At 34.2% G+C, this 22,259-nt stretch overlaps 1 pseudogene; it reads right to left on the bottom strand.

The window, feature by feature from the left end:
- Window positions 1–1,206: 1,206 nt before the first annotated feature.
- Window positions 1,207–8,471, bottom strand: LOC125203331 (annotated as a pseudogene).
- Between the last annotated feature and the right edge of the window lie 13,788 nt (window positions 8,472–22,259).

The following is a 22,259-nucleotide window of genomic DNA, read 5'->3' as shown; positions in this document are numbered from 1 at the left end:
TGTTTCTGTGCAGTATGAAATCTAGGGGAACTTTGTGGGATCAAGAGCAAAGGCTGCTGTACTTGCTGACATGGATGCTGTCGGAAGAGAATATATCATTTCCTTACAGAGCTATAAGTGATATTCCATCAAGGATCAACGTTTCTATAAATTTAGACTTCATTTTTTTTTATTAATTGATGCTCTTGTTGGAGCAGTTAAGGGGTTTTAATTTGTGAAAGCCATAACCCTTAGTGCCCGACCCGTCACTTTGGAGAATGGCTTGTTGACCCCAACATTTAAGGAAAATATGCCTCCAGTTTTATGCATAATAACAAGTATGGTAGTAGTAGTAGTAGTAGTAATTTTTATTTAAAAAATTATATTTGACAAAAAAACAATCAAAAAATAATCATGACTCATGACCGAGTTTGTCATCAAAATCTTCTTGCATGTTAATTTTTAAAACTCTCTCCAACACATTTATGTTCAAATTGTGAAATCTTATTGTTTAAAAAATTTTTTATCTGCATCGACAAAAATGTTTACTTGTAGTTTATGATTTTTTTAATTTGTTTTTAAATGTCCTGAACCCTGGGTTTTTTTTCATTTTATCCATTTATTTGTTGATTGTGGAATGTGGAAAACCCCCCAAGCAAAAGAATATTTGAAGCAATAGCTCCATGTCGGAGCTTTGACATCATCCAACCGTGCTCCACAAAAAAAGTTCTGACAGTCTCAGTTTCACACTACCCTTGGGTTTACTTATACATCTTAATGCAAAAAATATACTAATATCCAATAATTCGAAACTCATCATCCCAAACTTTCAGTCTCTAAAATCTCAATTATGTGTGTTTCTTTTGTTCAGTCTCTTGATTGTGGAGGGCTTTCATCTTAGAAAAGTTGATTTGGTCTGTTTATATTTCTTCTTGTGTGAATGTTTATTAAACTGCAAATTCATATTTAATTAAAACACAATGATAGAATTTGGGTTATCAGAAGTAGGACATATAGTCTTGGTATGAGTTTTTAAAACTAAGCTCAAAATATTAGAATTCAGTTCAAGTATTTCCCCTTTCTTTTAGGTCTAGCGTATAGTTGTTTAACCCCAGCGAATGGGAGACTTCCACTATCAAACCCTTTTAAAGACCACATTATAGAAGAAGATGCACAATTTGATTGACTATTTTCATGATTAATAGCAGCATTAGTTAAAATTTTACAAGAGAAATCATCTGGCAGTCAGCATACCACATTTTAGTTTTATATGAAATCGAACAATATGTTTACATATATGCACACTTTGACAAGAAGTGTATCAAGGCTTGACAACTGGTCTCGTGTTATCCTTGAGCCACTGATATGTAGAACCTTCCACAAAGGGAGACACCTAAACACACAAAAATTGTGGCTTGAGCTACAAAACACACCTGATTGCTAATATGACAAGTGAATCGAATTTACACTTACTTTCTCCCAAACTTGCTTGTGGTAATCGTTGAGCCAATCTATCTCAGTGGTAGAGAGTAGCGATAAGTCGCACAATTTGGTCTGTATCATGTGTTGCAAATCGAGATATTAAGGTTTATTAATGGTGGCATTGGTTGAACATCATGTTACATTGATGAAAAGTATTAGTAGAGCATGTAAGGCAATATAAAGCTCTAATTAGCAATGGACAGAAAACAGGGGATAGGGATGCAAGGATATGAATTCGTACTATTAGCAAGTCAAAATACCTGAATAGGTACAAATGTGAGTTTTGAAACCCAAATACTCCACTCCTCCAAAGCGATTTGATGTGTTCGCTCTTTCACACAAAGAAGATTCTGAAGGAGGATGGGGATAATAATTTACAGAGCATCTTACTGAAGGAAATGTGCAGTTTTAACTAATGAGAAATCTATAGCAAGTAATGCACTGCTATGAACTTACTTCAATCCTGATGCCAAATGCATGGTCTTCATAATAACCAGGTTCGTTGCTGACAATCATGCCCCTCAGCAATGGGGTCATATTTCAAAGCGAAAGCTGATACTTTGAGGGCCTTCATGAACATTCAGTGCAGCTCCTACTCCGTGACCAGTACCTAAAGTTTGCACAGAACATTACCGTTAATAAATTAGCAGATCATCTCAATTAAAATAAGATGCTCAATTACAATATGACAAGCATACAAAATGGAGTGAGAAAATACCATGACGGTAATCAAGACCAATCTTCCACAATGATGATCTTGCAAAGGAATCTAATACAAATCCAGGGTAATTATCAGGAAAAATAGCCTGATCAAGAGCAATATGACCCTGGAAAAGTCACGGCGTTGTTAGTGTGTTTCTTTACAACCTCGGCTCTACATAGAGATAAAATGAAGTAACACAGATGACAGAACAGAGTGAAAGCAAACTATAAAAGACCACACAACCTCTATCTAGCATGAACATAAACTGGTACTTGATGATCTAGTGCCTTAGGTGCATGGGCAACTAGGTGTGCTCCCTCGCCCTATTTTATCAATTGAAAAAATAATAATATTGCGAGAAGCTGTTCAATTACTTAATCCAACTTTTCTAGCTGTTTCATGCCAGTGGATTAAGATCAAGTTATATATAAAGTATATATTTCATTGACAGAACACCCATGTAATAGCAACTTGGCCCAGTTATTTGAGAAGCACACTGTCCTATTTCTCCCGGTTGCTATTATTTGGGTTTCCATTTATGAAATTTATTTGTAAAAGCTGAGCAGCTCGGATTCATTTTCTATGATTAACTTTTCGGTCCTTTCGATATTTCTTCTCAGAACATGTAGAACAACAATTGAGTATAATCAACAAAGATTCTTTTTGTAACATAACTTTCACTGACAAGTGTATAGCATATAAAGCAGCAGTCATTTACCTTCTCTTTTCTGGACTTCCCACACTTACATTCTTAGTATGAGTAGGACAGAAGTCAATGTCCTTTAAATGGTCAAAATATTTGTATAAAACAGGTTTATGCATGTTTGCCAACCACCCATCGTTGAAGAGAACCATAGTATGTGATCTTTGCATTAATGTGTAAATTCTTCTTCCAGAGAATTGTAAAGGTAATCAAGTGAACAGAAAACTTGTGAAAGAATATTACCTGAAGGACTCTGGTGAAACATTCTTTTCCCATGAAGAAGGTTGGCCGAAATGTACAGTCCTAGTAATATCAGTTGTTCCATCAATATATTGAGCTCCACTATCCCGTAGGAAGAGTTTCTCGGGATCTACTATGCTACAATTGTTAGGTTCTGGTTTGTAATGAATGATTGCACCATTTGCACCGGAACCTATAAACAGTCATGTTGGCATAGTCAGTCCCATCATCTCATTTAAAAAACAAATCAGTTGGTATACTAGTCAACACAAACGAGTCAAACATAGGTGACCTCATTTGCCACAACCAATCTCTCTACATTTGAAAGACCTAAATGATTCACCCCTTAGTGTCAATAATTTAAGGAATCAAGTATCTCCAATTCAAACTTCTGGAATATGGGTTAGTTAACTTCCAATGTATTAATTAAAGCCTAAAATCATGAGATAATTATGTAAACAGGTCAGGCCAAGGCCAATAAACAAATTTTTCCACCAGAGATCCAAATATTCACAATTCCTGAATGCAACCATTATACTCCAACTACCTCTAACATTTAGTTTACAAGAGACTCGATAGTGTCAGATATCACTAGCCCATGATGATAACTGATAAGTCACACTAGACTAATTAGAGCAACTGTCCACAGATTCTTGTTTAGTGAACTATCACTAATTAAGATTTCAGAGTTGGATAAAGATAGATTTGACTATTATCTCCGTGCTTATCAGGATACTCAAAGAATTGATGAGGAAAGTATCTATGATCATCCCACAGTGCCCAAAATAGAAAGACAGGTAAAGGAGTACAATTATGTACCACTTATAGTATCAAAACTTGTATCCAGAAAACCATCTTGCCTAGATCGGAATTCAAGAAGCTTATCCGCAACATCTACTTCTGTCAAAATGGCACCACTACCAATTTCCTCCTCTAGCCATGCCCAAAACTGGGCCATAGCTGCTGCATCCCTGCAAAAGGTCCCTCACTTTTAACTGGACCTGAATTGCCATATTTTTAACATTGATATTTAAAAATGCCACCTAATGCTTGTAAATAAAAGTGAGATGAAAGGTATTTGTACAGACGAAAGGAAACATAAAAAAAAACTACAGAAGAAGCATATTTTGTAGTGCTACTTTAATGGTTTTCTGTTACCTCGGCGGTGGAGTGCAATAGTAATCAAAAAGAGCAAATTCGCATATGCAGTTACCTGAGATGAGAGTTGCGCATTCCTTCTAATTCAGCTTCATTTTTTATGGCTTTAGCAAAAGAAATAGGTGAGCTCTTATACACTGCAGCAGGTCCACGTGACTTGTTGACAGGGCCATTTGCCACAGTCCTTTTGTTTTTATTGACATTTCCGGAAGTGCCAGAGTACTTATCACAGGCAGATTTGAAAGCATTCACAATTGCAATGCTAACAGATGATGTGTCCAGCCAAAGGCATGCCCCTTTTTCAGCCAAACTGCAATAAGAAATTATGGTCAATCAAAAACATCTTTACTACAACAGACTGAATGGTTTTTCATGTTTGCACTATAAGACACAAAATGAATCTGGAAATTTCTGTGCAAAAGGTGCTTCCAGTTTAACTTCAAAAAGCAAATTCTGAGCAAATAAATAAAAAATACGGACTTCTGCTAAAACACATGCAATGTCTGATAGGTCAGATGCAGGCTAATTAAGTAAAGTAAATCTGAAGAGTAGAAACACAAATGAGAATATCCATGGGCCATGTGAAGTGGCCAAAGGTATAAAGTCCCTGGGATACCATTATAAAGTTCAGGTTTGTCTAGATGCTAGAAAACAATATATAGCAAAGTTAGTCGCTATGTACTAATTATTAGCATCTTTTTGGAATATCTTCAATCAAATGCTTCTCTGCTTTGATAACATTCATCTTAGCGGTGACCATATTCTTTTGTAAAGTTTCTGATACAGTAAACCATATGGAAGTGGAAAATGGAACTCAAACAAACTAGTGGAAAAGGGCTACACCTTTCAACTTCAGAAAGGATGGACTCGTATGGTCTCACCTCAATCCCAGCATTCTTCAAATAATCCATTACATCAGGGTTGATTTTGGCATCATTTATAAACAATTTTGCTCCATCAATCTCAACGATTAAATAGGCATACATGACTGGTGAATGTGGTATATCACTACCTCTCTGTCAAAAGAATTCACATGTTAATAGTGAATTGGAGACAATAGCGAGAATCGGATAAAGTTTCAAACTTATTTGTGGTTTATTCATGCCCAAACCACAATGCAAGTCCATAGCACACCATGCAGTGAATGAAGAATAAGATCCATAAGGAACCTTTTTACAGTCTATTAAAGCATACAATATCCGATCGCCGAACCAACTTAAAAAGTTCAAATGAAAAGATATTCCTTCAAGGTCCTGGACTCCTGGGGCCCTGCAGATAAGCAAAAGAATACCTAGGGCTCTAAGAATGCAGCTGAAGTACACAACATAAGATTCAGAAGCAGCCATAGCAAGTTAGATAATGTTTGCTGCCATTCAGTAATTTCCTCAAATGAAACAGATGCGATATTTGACATTACACCCTAGAGGAGTGAGAGATGGGATCTAACATTTCCAAAGCCTTTCTATTGATTTAGCAAAAATAAAATGACTAGTACGGTTTATAGTGTATTTGCTAAAGAAAAATATTAGATGAAGACTCCCTTAGTCCCGATTAATTGTCTCATTTCTTTCCAGTACGGGTTTAAGAAATGTAAGAAGTGGGTTGAAAAAGATAGTGGAATGTGGGATCTACTTACCATTTATATAAAAGTAAAATGGGACTCCTATTGGTGGACGGACCGAGAAAACAGGTATCCTTTTGCCCGGAGGCAGGAGGAGTACAAACATTGCTTACTTATTACTGAAATATATCTGGATTTACTAGCATTGATGCCACAATAATCTCTAGGCAAACCACACCTTCTGATATTTTCAAATCGAAGCACCTTTTTAACAGCACAAAATCCTGCTTTTTAAAAGGTGCCCACCAGCCAGGAAGGACCATGCACAATTGCACATCTCTTTTCTCAAATATTTGATTTACTAAAGGACAGAAAGTTACATAGCTCGAAGAGTTACCAAGTTCAACAGCCATGCAATCTCATCCAGCATTGAGATAACAATTGCAGATGATCAGCATTACTTAGTTCAGATCTCAATGAAGACAGCTTGGATGAACATCTACACCAGCATATTTCAGGTCATGAACTCTGACAAGTCTATTTGGAGGCTTTGGTCTGGATTCTTTCCATATCTCATCCACGAGATTAACATCAGATACGCACACCAACTCATGATTCTTCTGAGATATGGCCTCTTTCAATTCATCTGCAGAATCGGAAGAAAACAGGAACTGAACCCTTCACCAAAAACCAAGTAAAGATGGAAAACTGGGATCAGATGGATGTAAGTGAAGAAAATCAGAAATCTATAAATGCCAAAATGAAGAAAAATTAACAATGTAGGATAGCCAAAAACAGAACAACTTATACAAGGATTTAAAAAACAATTTCTAGCAAGTGAAATTCTTATAATTATTTGAGAAAGCTTCTTTGCTAAGAATCCGACTTCAAAAACCTTGATTGAATAACAAAAGATGATTTAATAATAGCTATTTGATGATTGTTTATCATAATCATCCTACAGGAAAATATTCTGCATGTATGTAACAGATCAATAGTCAACTGCAGAAGCATTTGATGCTAGAGTTTGGAAGGAAACAGTAAGCATGGACAAGGTACCCAGAAAATGTCAAGCTGTGATAGCTACAGAAGAACTTTGGATCTGATCATTAGGAAAACTCAGAATCTCTTAATCTCAAATAAGTTATGCCAAAAATCCACTGGAACTTTCTGATCTATACACTGTAGCCAAACAAACCATGCAGGCTTTCGAAAGATGGTATAGGACCTAAATATATTTGTCAGAAATTTCTTGGATGTACATCAACATACATCTCAATTATGCAAATTACGCTTAAGCAACCGCTGAGGAGGAATCAAATCAATTTCTGAATATAGCCTCTCAGCACCAAAGCATATCAGGCATGCTCACCTACCAGAAAGATCAAGGCAGAGAACATCTTGATGCTATGCAAACTAACCATAAAACTAGAACACTTGACAGGGCCACCAACCCCCAAATGAGAGGGCTTAATGATGATAAATTGATGTAATAGTGGGCTAAATGATATTCTTATCACGATAGTGAGTTTCATAGAGAATTACAAATATTCAATTGGTTGAACTAATCACATGACAACACCATATGTGAATTACGATTTTACTCACAGGGTCTATCCCAACTCTGCTGCCAGGAGCCAGGATTCCATTGAGCCACTCACTCGTCGTAGGTACTCCTAAATTACCAGCCCTCATGAGAATCCAGCCAGAGGGCAACTGTTGCTCAGCCTATTAATGACAAGAAGAGGAAATACTTAGGTGCATAAACAAATCCTAGCAACAGTTGTTCAAAGTGAACGAGAAGATATTAATCATCTGCTTGCCAGACCTGGAGGAAGTAGCGACCATCTGTCCAAAGAGCTGCTTTATCTTTTGTGACAACAGCAGTGCCTGCACTACCAGTAAAACCTGATATGTATGCTCTCCTTGTATAGCACTCAGCAATAAATTCACTCTGAAATTGGACAAGACGCTAATAAGATTTTGAAACTTCAACCACAATGTTTAATGAAAATTCACTCTGAAATTGGATAAGACGCTAGTAAATTGTAGGGCACAGTGCTTAGGGAGGAGCTAGGCAAATTCCGGATTGTGCCAAGCTCTACTTACCATATCTGCAATTTGAACATCTTGTAACCGAACAGTGTTGCTTAATAGTTAGTAACTTTGATTTCCATTCCTAATTAAATTGTAAAAAAATAATAGAAATTGGGACAAACCTGATGAGCATCCTGAGATGGAATGATATAGGCATCAATGTTGATATCGGGCCTGACAAAGAGCTCGCGTATCGCGGTGAGCTTGTCGTCGGGCTCAGAGTTGTTGGGCTTCTTCCGCAGCTCCGAGGAGGGCCTGGCTGATATGGAGGCGGAAACTTGGAGGTTATGAGGAGCGTGTGATTTGAAGGGGAATCTGGGGAGGTAATAGTTGATATTGCGGCGAAATTGGGGGTATATGTTGAGGAGGCCGAAGCGACTCCGGGCGTGAAGCTGAAAAGGGGAGCGAGCGAGCATTTTAGCGGTGGAGAGAGATAGGGCAGACTCCATGAAGATTGGAATTCAAGCTGTGAGAGAGAGAGAGAGAGAGAGAGAGGATAAGGTGTGCTGTTTTGTGCTGCTTTGTTGTTGTATGTTGGTGAAACGCAAGGGAAGAGGAAGACGCAACTGTGCTATTGCTTTAAGAGGAGATGAGCTTAGTTATTTGATCCAATTATGCTTCTTTGAAAGAAATACTAGTACTACTAATTGATTTGGCTGATTACTCTTCAAAATTAATACTACTACCTAGCAATTTACTGTGGTCACGTTAATTTGGGCGGTTTTTTAAAAAAAGAAAAAGAAAAAGAGTTAAAAAATTTAATAAAATGTGAATCTTACTTTTATAGTTTTATGTTCTATGATGATTGAGTTTTTTCTGTTGGCCGAGATTTAAAGAAATTGATGTATTAAATATTAAAGTGAAAGAATAAAAGTAAGAGACTAAGTAAATAAGAGAAATGAAGATAGAGTAAAGTAGGAGAAGAATAAGGCTTTTGCAAAAAATGGAAGTGACTCACATACTTGTGATAACCCAAAAGGAAATAGTCGATTTCGATTACCTGGATGGATGTAATATTAGTTTTATGGTAATAAAATAGAATATGAGCATAATAAGTGAGTGAAAAGTGAGATCCTTTACGATAATAAAATTATAAAAATAAAATGAACGATATTTTATGAGCGGATCAAAATAACAAAATGCGAACAACACACCGTGAATAGAGTGAGTATCTAATAACTAACTTGCTATTGTGGTTATTGGAGCTATTGATACTAATTGTAGAGATATTTGTGAATTGTGATTATGTATTGAGCTATGCGCCTATACACTAGACTACTACAGTACTACTCCTACAAATCTACAATTAAGTATCTGTTGCGGGATATATTGTGGAATTACAAATAGGAAGTAACAAGGATACTACTACAACTCTACAATTATATAGTGGTGGTATTAAAAATAGGAAGTAACAAGGATGTTTCGACATGAATAAAATAAATAGTACTCCTAATCTTGCTATATTGATTTGTGAGAGTGTGATAAGATGGGAATGAGTTCCCGTTGTCATATTTTGGAGACTTGTTGCTATCTTAGCCCTCTACGTTAGGCGTTAGCACTACGCCCTTATTAGTCGCTGTCTTGTTTTGAAAGGCATTAATCAAGATTAATCTTATCATGTTATGTCTTTTTGTTAACATGCGAAGTGAATATATAAAATTGGCATTAGGGGTCTTTTTGGCCCTTAAAATAACAAAAATCGCCTTTCGGTTTCTTTTTGTACTAGGGGCGAATAATAAGGTTTCACGTAAAAAAAAAAAAAAAAATTAAATTTGAAAAAAGCGGGCGGCAATTTGCGGTCTTTATACAACAATTTTTCTTGAACGGCAATACCCAACACATCGTAATTCATGGGTTTTTGGTGTAGTGTTTGTAATATTGTTGTGAAAAGCGTTTATAATATTGATGTAAAAAGGGGTTGTCCGGTGTCTTTAAGAGGGGTTGTTTTTAAGCAAATTATATATATATATATATAGAGAGAAGAGAGAGAGTTTTGATCATATAAAACTCTTTTTAAATCAAACTAAAAACCAAACATCTTTATGTTTTTTAAGGTCTGTAAGCTTTTTTTTATGTCTTATAATAAGCATGAAATAAAATGATCTTAACATGACCCAAAACCCAAATTTTTATAATATGACCAAAAAGCCTTTATAATGACCTTGTTTTTTTTCTTTAATTATTGACCATTAGATTAAAAAAATTTGTGGTTAGGATTTGGTCTGGTTTTGTATTGAGATGCATTTTTGTATTGATCATTTCACATATATATATATATAAAAGGGGAGCTTGTTTTCCTTTTGCTCCCTTAGTGTTTTTTTTCCCTTCTTAATAGTAACCTTTGATTGATGGAATGGACGGACTAGATTAAAATGGCAAATCGATCCCGGATGCATTATTAGTTCTTTTTGTGCTTAAAAGGGGGAAAAGGGTTTTGTAAAAAAACATATGACCCCCCAACGTTTGAAGGGAAAGGCGAGGTATTGGGGATTTTTTGTTTTTTGGTTGACCTTGTCTTACCGATCCCCCCCATCAACCCCGATCAAAACAATTCCCCACCATTAAACCTCTCAAACCCTGGCCCCCTCTGGGTTTCCCAAGAGAAACGAAACCCCAAAAAAATCAATTGTACCCAAAAAAGCGTCGTCTTCGCCGATTAAGGGGTTCCCAAAAGGGTTCCCGGTTTTTTTCGTAGGGACGGTTAGGGTTCTTTTTTTAAAAAAGGTTGGTGTATAAAGTTCTAATTTTTGGTAAGGTAAAACCCCTAGCGTCGATTGTCAATTTAGGAGACCCGGGGTCGACGATTCACGGTTTTCGTCGATTGAGTTTCAATTTTCCAAGCAAACACAAACCTTCTCGCCGATTCTTTTTGCCAAAAATAAAATGGTAATCATTTGATTTGGGGTTTTTTGCCCATTAATTACGGGTGTAGTTGATTTCGAATTATATTTGGTGTTTGTTCTATTCTTGCGTCGATTGGTAAATGGTGATTTTGGTTCGATCTGTTTACGAATCTTTTCATTATTCCCGATTTTGGGTTGTGGGTTTTATGAATTATTGAGGGTTTTTGGTTGATTATTGAGTTATTTCTTGGTTTTGGTGTTTTTGGATTAAGGAATGTCCCGCGTCGTTTGTGTGTTTTCCCTGGGGCACAAATACGAAGAAAAACAGAACCATCGGCGACCTACGAAAGAAAAGGTTAAATAATTGGTTCTCTTTTTTTTGATGCATTTTTGGAAATTTTTTTGCATTATTGAAAATTCTCTTGCATTTGTACCGTGTATTCATAGTTAAATTATGCATTATTGTCAATGTTGTGTATTTCTTGATGTTGTTTGAATATGAAACGATTGGAACCATAGATGAAGCATTATTTTTTGGGTTTTTTGTGACATTGTTGACTATTGGGTTTTTTGATGTATTGGCCTTGTTCTTGTAATATGAAGAGATTGTTTCCATTAGATATGATGCATTATTTTTGCTAATCTGTGCATTATGATTGGTTTTTTGTCAGAGTAACACCATTATTAATTTCATATTAGGCATTATTAGGTTGATATTATGCATTAAAATAAGACATTATTGCATTTTTGGGTTGATTTATTGCATTATAATGAGAAGGATACAGGGTTTTTATGTTAAAATTATTGATATGATTTATTGCATTATATTAACATCGTTTGTGCATCATTTGTTTGCATTGTATGGATTGGTATGCATGGCATTTGTTGGTGTAGTAAAATTTATATAAATTCGTGCATTATTTGATGGAATGTAAACTTTCCCCTTTTTAGAAGTTTTGTGCATTATGTTTTCCCTTGACCTTTTTTTTACCATTACATTACACAACGATACATCTTTCTTTCCAAATTCGGGGGCGGCATCTAAGCTTTGGGGTTTGTTTTTGGAAGGGGTTTGGGCGATGTTATTCCTGCATTTGAGAATCTTCGGCAAAGATTCCCGGGGACAAACACGCCCCCAGTACGGCCGGAAAAACCGTCGATTTCAAAGAGAAAAAGGCCAAAAAAGGAATAGGCCTCTTAGACGTTTTTAAAGACGTGCGTGAGTTGGGACATCCCCGACTCAGATGCGCCCAATTTTTAAAAGAGATGGCGGAGGAAAAAGAGCTTGAAAAGGGCAAGAAAAAACGATGTTTTTTTCCCTCTCCCCCAAACCATTTTTTTTTTGTTGTGGGTTTTTAATCTTGTTATTCATTTCGTTGTCTTAGGGGTTATTAATCCTCCCCTTTTGAAATCAACATTTTAAAATAATAAATTTACTTTTTTTGGCCCGTTAATGTGCATTAAAAGAAAATCTTTCATTTTATTTAAAAAGTTTTCTTTGAGTACGGTTCATTATTCCCATTTTGCATGCCCAATAAGGGGCCTTGCATTATTAAACCGATATCGTACATTATCATTCACGAATATGTACATTATTGTTTTTCCCGGATCGGTTCATTAATAAGCACATTTTCATTATTGATTTATTTCTTCCTTTTTGGGATTCATTACATTTTTCCCCTAACATCCAAACAAAAATTTAAACCCTTTTTCCCTTTTATTAATCCATTTAACTTGTTCCCCTTTTTTTCACATTATTAATGATTACTTTTGCTATTACTTCCCCCTTTTACATACATTATATATGTTGTGTTTAAGACATCATAAAAGTACCCAATATGCTTGAGTTAGAAAGAGCTATGTATTTTGTTAAAAGGGGCCCAACAAAAGTCGTTTTTTTTACAAAATGAGTTACCCAAAAAAAACCGGTTTTTAAAAAGTAATGTAAAAAAGCGTTTCCAATAATTACTCATGCGATCAATAAAAACCCGTAATCTTGGCCCACTTCTCAAGTTAAACCCTGGGTGGCCTCTCTTTCCAAAACGTGGTGGCATACCTTTGGTTGTTGGCACCTTTGGGTTTTTGGGGAAATGGCGCGCATTTGCAACCTTAATTCGAAATTTTTTAAGCTTTTTTTTCCCCCTTGGGGAAGTCCCGGACTTCCCAAACCTTCTCCCTCCCAGCCAAAATAAGTCTCCTATCGAGGCTATACATCGTAAAAGCCAAAATCTAGTGATTGGAACTTGACCAACGATGGGCTTCAATTGTGGAGAACTTTTCCCCCTACAACCACCATCGTATAAAATGGGAAAAAATGGTTTAACAAACATATGCATTACATATGAAATCGTCCCTTACGAGTCGATTATAACCATTATACAATCTTTTCATGTACATTATGTTTATATGTTAAATGTCTTTCCCCTAAAGGGCCCAAATTTTAAACCCCGGGGTTCCGAAACTCGTTCACTTTTAAGAAAAAGATGTGGTACCCCAGCCCCCCGGGTTTCTTTAAACCCTTGGGGAAAAAATGAAACTGCGCCCAACATACAAAAAAAGTATAAACAAAAACAGGGATAAAAAACCCCTTTTTCAAATTTAAATAAAACTCCATCAAAACAATTTTCATGTGAACAAATCGGGTTTTAAAAATCAACATAAAAAATACTTAAATTACCTTCTTCCATTGTTGAAGAAAACAACGGGGGAAAAAACGATTGCTCAAATGAAAAGGGAAATTTTGGATGAGAAAAAAAAGCGAGGGGAAAAATTTTTACAGAAATTTAAGAACAGGGTTTTTTAATGGAGAAAGAAGAAAAAGAAGAAAGATTTGTTCCCTAGAAAATAACTTTTTCCCCAAACTTTTGATGGAGAGAATTAAACAACTTACAATAACCAAATCAAAATGAATACCATTTAGGCCCTTTTCTATTTTTTAAATGAATAAAAATGATTAAATCGGGCCACATTTTTGGCCCTTTGATCTTGATAATGGATGGTGGAGATTGGAAAGGGAAAAAAAAACAAAAAAAATAGAAAAAAAGGGTATGAATACATCCAGGGTCCCATTCTAATGCTTATCCCCCTAATCCAAAATCAAGACTAAATCTCCCCCCTTGGATTTTAAAATGAGTGGATGAGATTAAAGCTCCAAAAACTCAAAAAATAGTAGACAAAATATCAACAAAAAGGGGAATATCGTCATTATGTTATCAAAATGATAATTTTCGTGGGTGTTTTTTTTTCAACATTGTATATTCAAATTAAAATATGGCTTGAATATCAAACCGGAAAGAAAATATCAAAACATTTTTTTTGAGATTGGACATGTATAATATTGAGATTTTCTTTTCCCCGATATATTGAGATTTTTTTTTGCATTTGTTGATAAAGGGAAAACCATCCTGTAAAAATTTAAATATAATTTATCAAATTTCATTACCGGAAAAACGTCGGGGCGGTTCAATTAAGATCTCATTGGAATCCTTATTAAATTATCTTTAATTTGATATATTTTTTGCTAAAAAAAAATTTAAATTTTAAAGTTACGTAAATTTAAAGATTTGGAAAGATTTTGAGGGAGAGAAAGTAGTTAGTTATAATTACTACTATAGGATTTAATTTTTAAAACCCTTTTAATTTAATTAATAATTATTTAAATTTAAAATATATTACACTTGCATTATATCAACCACAAGATCTTCTAATTTAATGGTTAAAAATTGGTCTCAAATTTTTGGGTTGCTAATTAATTTAGCAATTGATCACCTCCTACATTATATATATATATATATATATATAGGTTGTGATCGAAAAAAAAATTTAAAGACCCCTAGAGACCAAATCCGGGCCATTAGATCTAGTGTTTTTGATGAGATGTGTTCTTTTTTTGTAAATTTTTTAACTTCATTTAAAAACCCCTTTTACTTATTGTATGGGGTTTTTTATTCCTTACCCTTACGTAAAACCCGAAACTACAAACAAAGTTTTTTCTTCTTTCGATTAAGGGTTTTTAAAACGATTCACCATATCTTTTATTTTAAAATTTATTGACTTGGGTTTTTTTCTTGATTAACATTTTAAAAAGCAATTTATTAAAAAAGGGTTTTTTACTTAAAATTTGAAACATTATTACTTCATTGGATAAGATTTTTTCTTCATTCTAGTAGATTTCAAATGTTCACACATACTTCATTCCAATAATTTATTATATTATTCCATGTGTTTATTAAAACCTATCATCGCCATGGAGGTGGTGATGGGGTATTGTAAAAAGAGAAGAATGGGCCGCGGCCCAAAGAAAACCCCATTTATTTGAAATGAAGTAATAATTCCCTTTTGATAGTAAAAACCTTCGGGGAAAAGTAATTTTCTGGAATGAAGTTAAATCTTGTAAGATGTTAGTATGACTTATTTACCTTCGGATGAATTAAAATAGGCTCGTGATGAGGGCGAAAATAATTTATAAATTTGTGTATCTCATCCATAAAAAATTAGATTTAAAAACCCTTTTTTGGTATGGTTCGGGGGTTCGGTCTTTAAGAGTGGATTTGTGGATAATGGCCCAAAAAAAAGGGTTTTGATCTATGAAGACTTTGTTTTAAATACGAAGCGGAAACACGGGTCATCGTAAAGGGGATTTTTAGGTCATAGTTAGTTTATTATGAGGTCTCTTTGTAAGCATGACCCCAAATAAACATAACATGACATAAACTCAAATCTTATAATATGACCTAAAACTACTTAATTATGACCTTCCAAAATTTTGGGGTTTAAATTTTTGACCATTAGATCATCTAATCCCCGGGGGCCCAAAATTTGGGCTGCATTTCAGGATTTAAAAGCATTCTTATTTTGATCATCTCCCTAATATATATATATATATATATATATATATATATATATATATATATATCTATAGGGTGCACTAGGGTGCCACCATAGATAGGATACACCATACCCAATATAGTCCGTTAGATCTCATCTATGGACGACGAGATTAAATTTCAGTGAAAAACACGGGTTTGCGATTCTGTATTAGATATTGCGTTCTATTGTATTAGATATTAGAATCGTGGTAACCAATATTGTTGGTAAACGCAATATTCAATGACACCTTCTGCAATCTAGTAACGTAAAATTAGAAATTTTCTATTTTATCCTCCTGTTTTTACAGCGGTAATGACAAGCACACGATTTTCAGATCCATGGCTTTAAAATGGTGGTATGGTGTTACAATAAAGAGGGTTGTCATCTTAGTACATCCCTATATATATATATATATATATATATATATATATATATATATATAGGGGTGCACTAGGGTGCCGCCATAGTTAAAATAACATCATACCACCAATATAGTCCGTTAGATCTCATCTATGGACGCCTAGGATTAAGTTTCTGAAAAAACACGGTTTCGAGTCTATCATGATTAGATATTGCGATCGTGGTAAAGCAATATTGTTGTGGTAAGACGCAATATTCAATGGACAAGCTCTAACCTGCGTAACGTAAAATTAGAAATTTCCTATTTTACCCCTCCGTGTTTTACATGTGGCGGCATGACAAGCACACGATTTTCAGATCCAATGGCCTAAAATGGTGGTATGGTGTTACAATAAAAGCGTTGTCATTTTAGCACAACCACATATATATATATATATATAGGGGTGTACTAGTATAACAACTAATTTTAAAGTTACAACGTTACATAAACCACGTCGCCTACATGGCACGAAAAATGCAATATTGTATACGAAAAATGCAATACGCATTTGTAGAAGCTATAAATGAATTTCAATGCATTTTTGTTATATGCAGATTGCATTTTTTATTGTTAAGTTTTGCATTTTAGATATTGAATTTTAAATTGCATTTTATATATAGAGGATTGCATTTTCACATAAATGCAAAACTTAACAATAAAAAAATGCAATTTATGTGAAAATGCAAAACTAAACTTATAAAATGCATATTTACATACAAAAATGTATATTGAAAATCAATGTACATAAGATTCATTTTTGTGTTTAAAATATATGCATGTTTTGTGCCAATAAGCGTATTGGATATGCGTTGTGACTCTAAATAAGGGCACCTAGTATCTATATATATATATATATATATATATATAGGGATGTTAGGGTGAACACCCTTAAAATAACACCATACCACCATTTCTAGCCAATCATTTGTACACGTGGACGAATAATAAGCTGCCACGTGGCAAAAAAATCTGAAAAAGACGGATAGCAATGTGATGGTCTTTATACAACAATTTTTCTTGAACAACAATATCGACACCTATACACAATCTATAGATTGCTGTGTAGTGTTTGTAATATTGTTGTGTAGCGTTTATAATATTGCTGTATAAGCGGTGTCACTGTCATTTAAGAGGGTTGTCATTTTAACACAAACCTATATATATATATATATAAAGGGATGTATTCAGTCGAACGCTTAAGTATAAGTAAAACTCAAAACACTTGCAGTCCATTGGATCTTATGATCTAACGGTTAGATTAATGCCACGTGTCATCTAATGATGTAGAATTTTAGACTAATAATGTAGCTCGGATAATACAATGTAGCATTTTAGTTTAATAATGTACAGTTTTAGTCTTACAATGTACATTTCTAGTCTAATAATGTACTTCGGCTAATAATGTAGATTTTTAGTATGATAATGTAACTAATCACAACCATCCAATCTAATGATCCAAGGGCTGTGATTAGTGCTGTGTTTTACACCTAAGATGTCTGTAAGTGACCCTAACACACCCCTATATATATATATATATATACACTAACATCAATCTATATAGATTGTCAGTGTAGTGTTTGTAATATTGCTGTATAGCTTTTATAATATTGCTCGTGATAAGCGGTGTCACGGTGTCATTTTAAGAGGGGCTTGTCTATTTTAACACAAACATATATATATATACATATATATATATATATAGGAAAATGATCAATACAAAAATTGATCCCAATACAAAATCCAGACCAAATCATGACCATGAGATTTGACAATCTAATGGTCAATAATTAAAGAAAAACACGGAGGGTCATTATAAAGCAGTTTTAGGTCATATTATAAACTTTGGGGTTGATGTCATGTTAAGATCCGTTTATGTCATCCTTATTATAATGACGTAAAAATAAGCTTACGATGACATATGCTTGGTTTTGTATTATATATATATTATATATATATAGGTAGGGGTGCACTAGGGTGCCACCATAGATAGGATAACACTATACTACCAATATAGTCCGTTAGATCTCGTTTATGGACGCCTAGGATTAAGTTTCGTGGAAAAACACGGGGTTTGCGACAGGTACGCATTAGATATTGGGCAGCCTATTAGTATTAGATATTGCAGTCCGTGGTAAACCGGCAATATTGTTGTGGTAAGACTGCAATATTGAATGAACAACACTGCAATCTAGACTAACGTAAAATTAGAAATTTCCTATTTTACCCTCCGTGTTTTTACATGTGGCAGCATGACAAGCACACAATTTTCAGATCCAATGGCCTAAAATGGTGGTATGGTGTTACAATAAAGAGGGTTGTCATCTTAATACATCCCTATATATATATATATATATATATATATATATATATATACATATAGGGTTTTGATCTATGAAGACCGCATTTAAATACAGAAACGCAGAACGCGGTCATACGTAGGGCATTTTTAGGTCATAGTTAGTTTATTTTTAAGTCATGCTAACAAAGCATGACCTAAAATGATCTTAACATGACATAAACCCAAATCTTATAATATGACCTAAAACTGCTTAATTATGACCTTCCGTATTTTTGGTTAATTATTGACCATTAGATCATTTAATCCTAGGGCCAAGATTTGGGCTGCATTTTTGGATTTTAACACATACTTATTTTGATCATCTCCCTATATATATATAGATATATATATAGTGATTGTGTTAAAATGACAACACCTCTTAAAGTAACACCATACCACCATTCCTAGCCAATCATTTGTACACGTGGACGAATAATAAGTTGCCATGTGGCAATCATAAAAATTGCTCAAGGGTAATTTTTCACGGACTGCACTTATCCAATACACTAAATCGTCAATTTTTTCCCACCGCAATAGACATACGCTTTTCCGCAATCTATAGATTGGCAGCCTTAGCGTTTATACTATTGTGGGTAGCCTAGCATATATAATATTGCAGTCTAAATGGTGTCACAGTTGTCATTTTAAGAGTGTTGTCATTTTAACGCACCCCTATATATATATATATATATTGTTAATTGATAGTGACACACACATTATTGTTAGTGTTTAATGAATTGTAATGGCAGACATAATGATATAAGTTGTAAATAAATGGATATACATGGATAATGTTGGTGACAACTTTCAATATATGAAAATGTTCATATTTCTATAGAACGAACAAAATTGAAAAATATACATATTTTTATGTGATGGAGTGAGTGTAAATTACACTTTTAGAATGTAGTAGTAATTATTCATTTCAGTTTGTTCATGAAAATAGGTCTTAAGATTTTCTAATATCGGAATTGTGACGCCTTCTATTCTGCTACTCCTTCCGTCCCACAATAAGAGTCCTATTTTACTTTTATCATAAATGGTAAGTAGATCTCACATTCCACCAATTTATTCCACTCACATTTTGTTACTCCATGGTAATATATATAAGTCATAAGTGAGACCATATTCTACTAACTTATTCAATTCACTTTTCTTTATATTTCTTAAAACTTGTGCCATAACTAAATAGTATGGCTTTTATTTTGGGACGGAGTGAGTAATTGATAACCGGGTAAGGGGTGTTACATAGGGCACCATATGTGGGTTAATGGTTATTGGGCTTAGTCTTTAGATATGGGCCATTGTTGATACTGGCCTCAACTGAGAATATCAGTGGTCCTTCCACACCAAAGTGTCATTATGAGGTGGTGTACTCAACCATTTAAATTTTGACAAATGGAAAAATAAATAACTAGACATGCCAACTAATGAAGGTATTTTTAGAAGATATTTATTAAACCACTTTTATAGATAATTGCATAATCTTAAATTCTTAATTCTTAAAATATGAAAATTGTCAATATTTTTTCTTCTTATATATAAATATATTGACACACTTATATAGTTATAATTTAATTTTTATTTTTATATTAAGTTACTGAGTAAACATATAACCTATTTAATGCATTTAAATCTTACAAAATTTATTAAACCACTTTTACGTAATATATTATAATTTTGAAGAGTAAAGGCCAAAATTGGTCCTGAACATATGATCATTTTACGTTTTTGGTCATAAACATTATCTTTTGGATTTTTTAGTCCTGCACATATGGAAAATTGATCATTTTGGTCCCCCGTCAATATTTTCGTTAGAAACTAACGGTCAACGGGTTTAAACCTGATTTTGACCAAAATTAACATTTTAATTCTGATTTTCTCCTTAATTAATTCACTAACAATTATTATAAATATTCTTTTAGAATTAGAAAATTTGAATTAAATATTATCTCCTTCTCCTTCTCGCCGGCGACTTCTCCAGCCGGCACCCAGAGTCGCCGGCGTCCGGCATCTCTCACCTCACTCCAGAATCGACGCTCACTTCTCTCCCATTCGAGAATATCTAGTCTCACATAGGCACCAGTGAATCACAAAAACAAGCCGAGATTTACAATCATTGGTTAATGCCTAAACCAAATAAGAATAACAGATTTAGCTTAGTCGAAGGGCTGTCCGACGACATTCGGCGTTAGACGGAGGGCGGCTCTGTCACTTTCCACCACTGCGGAGTTCGCAACAGCAACGGCTAAGCCACGAGGGCAGCGACGGCACCCGCGCGAATTAACAGCGGCGGCGCGACGGAGAGCCGAGAACTCCTCCGTGACTTCTACGGTGAGGGAGAGCTCGCAGAGAGAGAGAGAGAGAGAGAGAGAGAGCTCGACGGAGAGAGCACCGCACGGCCGACGGACAGTCGGTAAGTGAGAAATGAGAGGAATAGGAAGTGAGCCGAGAGAAGAGGGCGCCGGAGGAGTTTCAGCGACCCGATTGAAGAAATGAGCGGCGAGAAATCGATGGGGACAGTAGGGGCGTTGGTGCCTATGTGAGACTAGATATTCTCGAATTGGAGAGAAGTGAGCGTCGATTCTGGAGTGAGATGAGAGATGCAGGACGCCGCCGACTCTGGCGCCGACCAGAGAAGTCGTCGGCGAGAAATGGGGGAAGGAGATAATATTTAATTCAAATTTTCTAATTTTAAAAGAATATTTATAATAATAGTTAGTGAATTAATTAAGGAGAAAATCAGAATTAAAATGCTAATTTTGGTCAAAATCGAGTTTAAACCTGTTGACCGTTAGTTTCTAACGAAAATGTTGACGGAGGACCAAAATGATCAAATTTCCATATGTGCAGGACCAAAAAATCCAAAAGATAATGTTTATGACCAAAAACGTAAAATGACCATATGTTCAGTACCAATTTTGGCCTTTACTCAATTTTGAAATATAAAAATTGCTAGTAATATCTTTTCCTCCTATATATAAATATATTTACGTACTTAAATAGTTATAAGTTAGTTTTTACATTCATATCAAGTTACTAAGTACATATAACTCTTTAAATGCAATTAGAAAATAGAAAAATTAAATTATAATCGTATTTTTTGTTTGTGTGCATTTCCACTTACATATATATTTTTATGTATAAACATATAAGATAAAAGAAAATTATAATCATAAAATTTAGAAAATACTAACAATGTGTTGTACTTCGTGATTATACTTTTTTATTTGTCAAAAGATGATGAATACATATAAAATATTATTATTATATATATAAGTATGTAGTGCATACGTAGGAGGCAAAAAAATATTGACAATTTCAATATTAAAAATTAAATATTGATAATTTTCAACTATATATAAAAATAAAAATTAAATTAAATTAAATTATAACTATATAAGTGTGTAAATATATTTATATATAAGAAGAAAAAATATTGTTAATTTTCATATTTTAAGAATTAAGAATTTAAGATTATGCAATATTCTATAAATGTGGTTAATAAATATCTTCAAAAACTACCTTCATTAGTTGGCATGTCTAGTCATTTATTTTTCCATTTGTCAAAATATAAATGGTTGAATGCACCACCTCAAAATGACACTTTGGTGTGGAAGGACCACCGAATATTTTCTCCTAAAATTCCTCGTATGTTATGAAAAAATGTTGGCCTTAGTATAAAAATATACTCCCTAATTAAAATCAGACCAGTAACACAAAAGTTAGACTATGACATTGTTAATTTTTCAAAGAACGGTCTTCTGTGCGTGGCACATACCATACATATTAATACTATATTTAATGATTAATCACATAATTAATGTGATAAAATACAAATAATATCATAAATATTGTCTCTAGCTATATTGATTGCCTGCCAATT

The sequence above is a fragment of the Salvia hispanica genome, chromosome 2 (genome assembly GCF_023119035.1).
Source record: "Salvia hispanica cultivar TCC Black 2014 chromosome 2, UniMelb_Shisp_WGS_1.0, whole genome shotgun sequence".
Lineage (NCBI taxonomy): Eukaryota > Viridiplantae > Streptophyta > Magnoliopsida > Lamiales > Lamiaceae > Salvia > Salvia hispanica.
The sequence above is the reverse complement of the archived record's forward strand: the minus strand, read 5'-3'. Positions and strand labels throughout refer to the sequence as shown.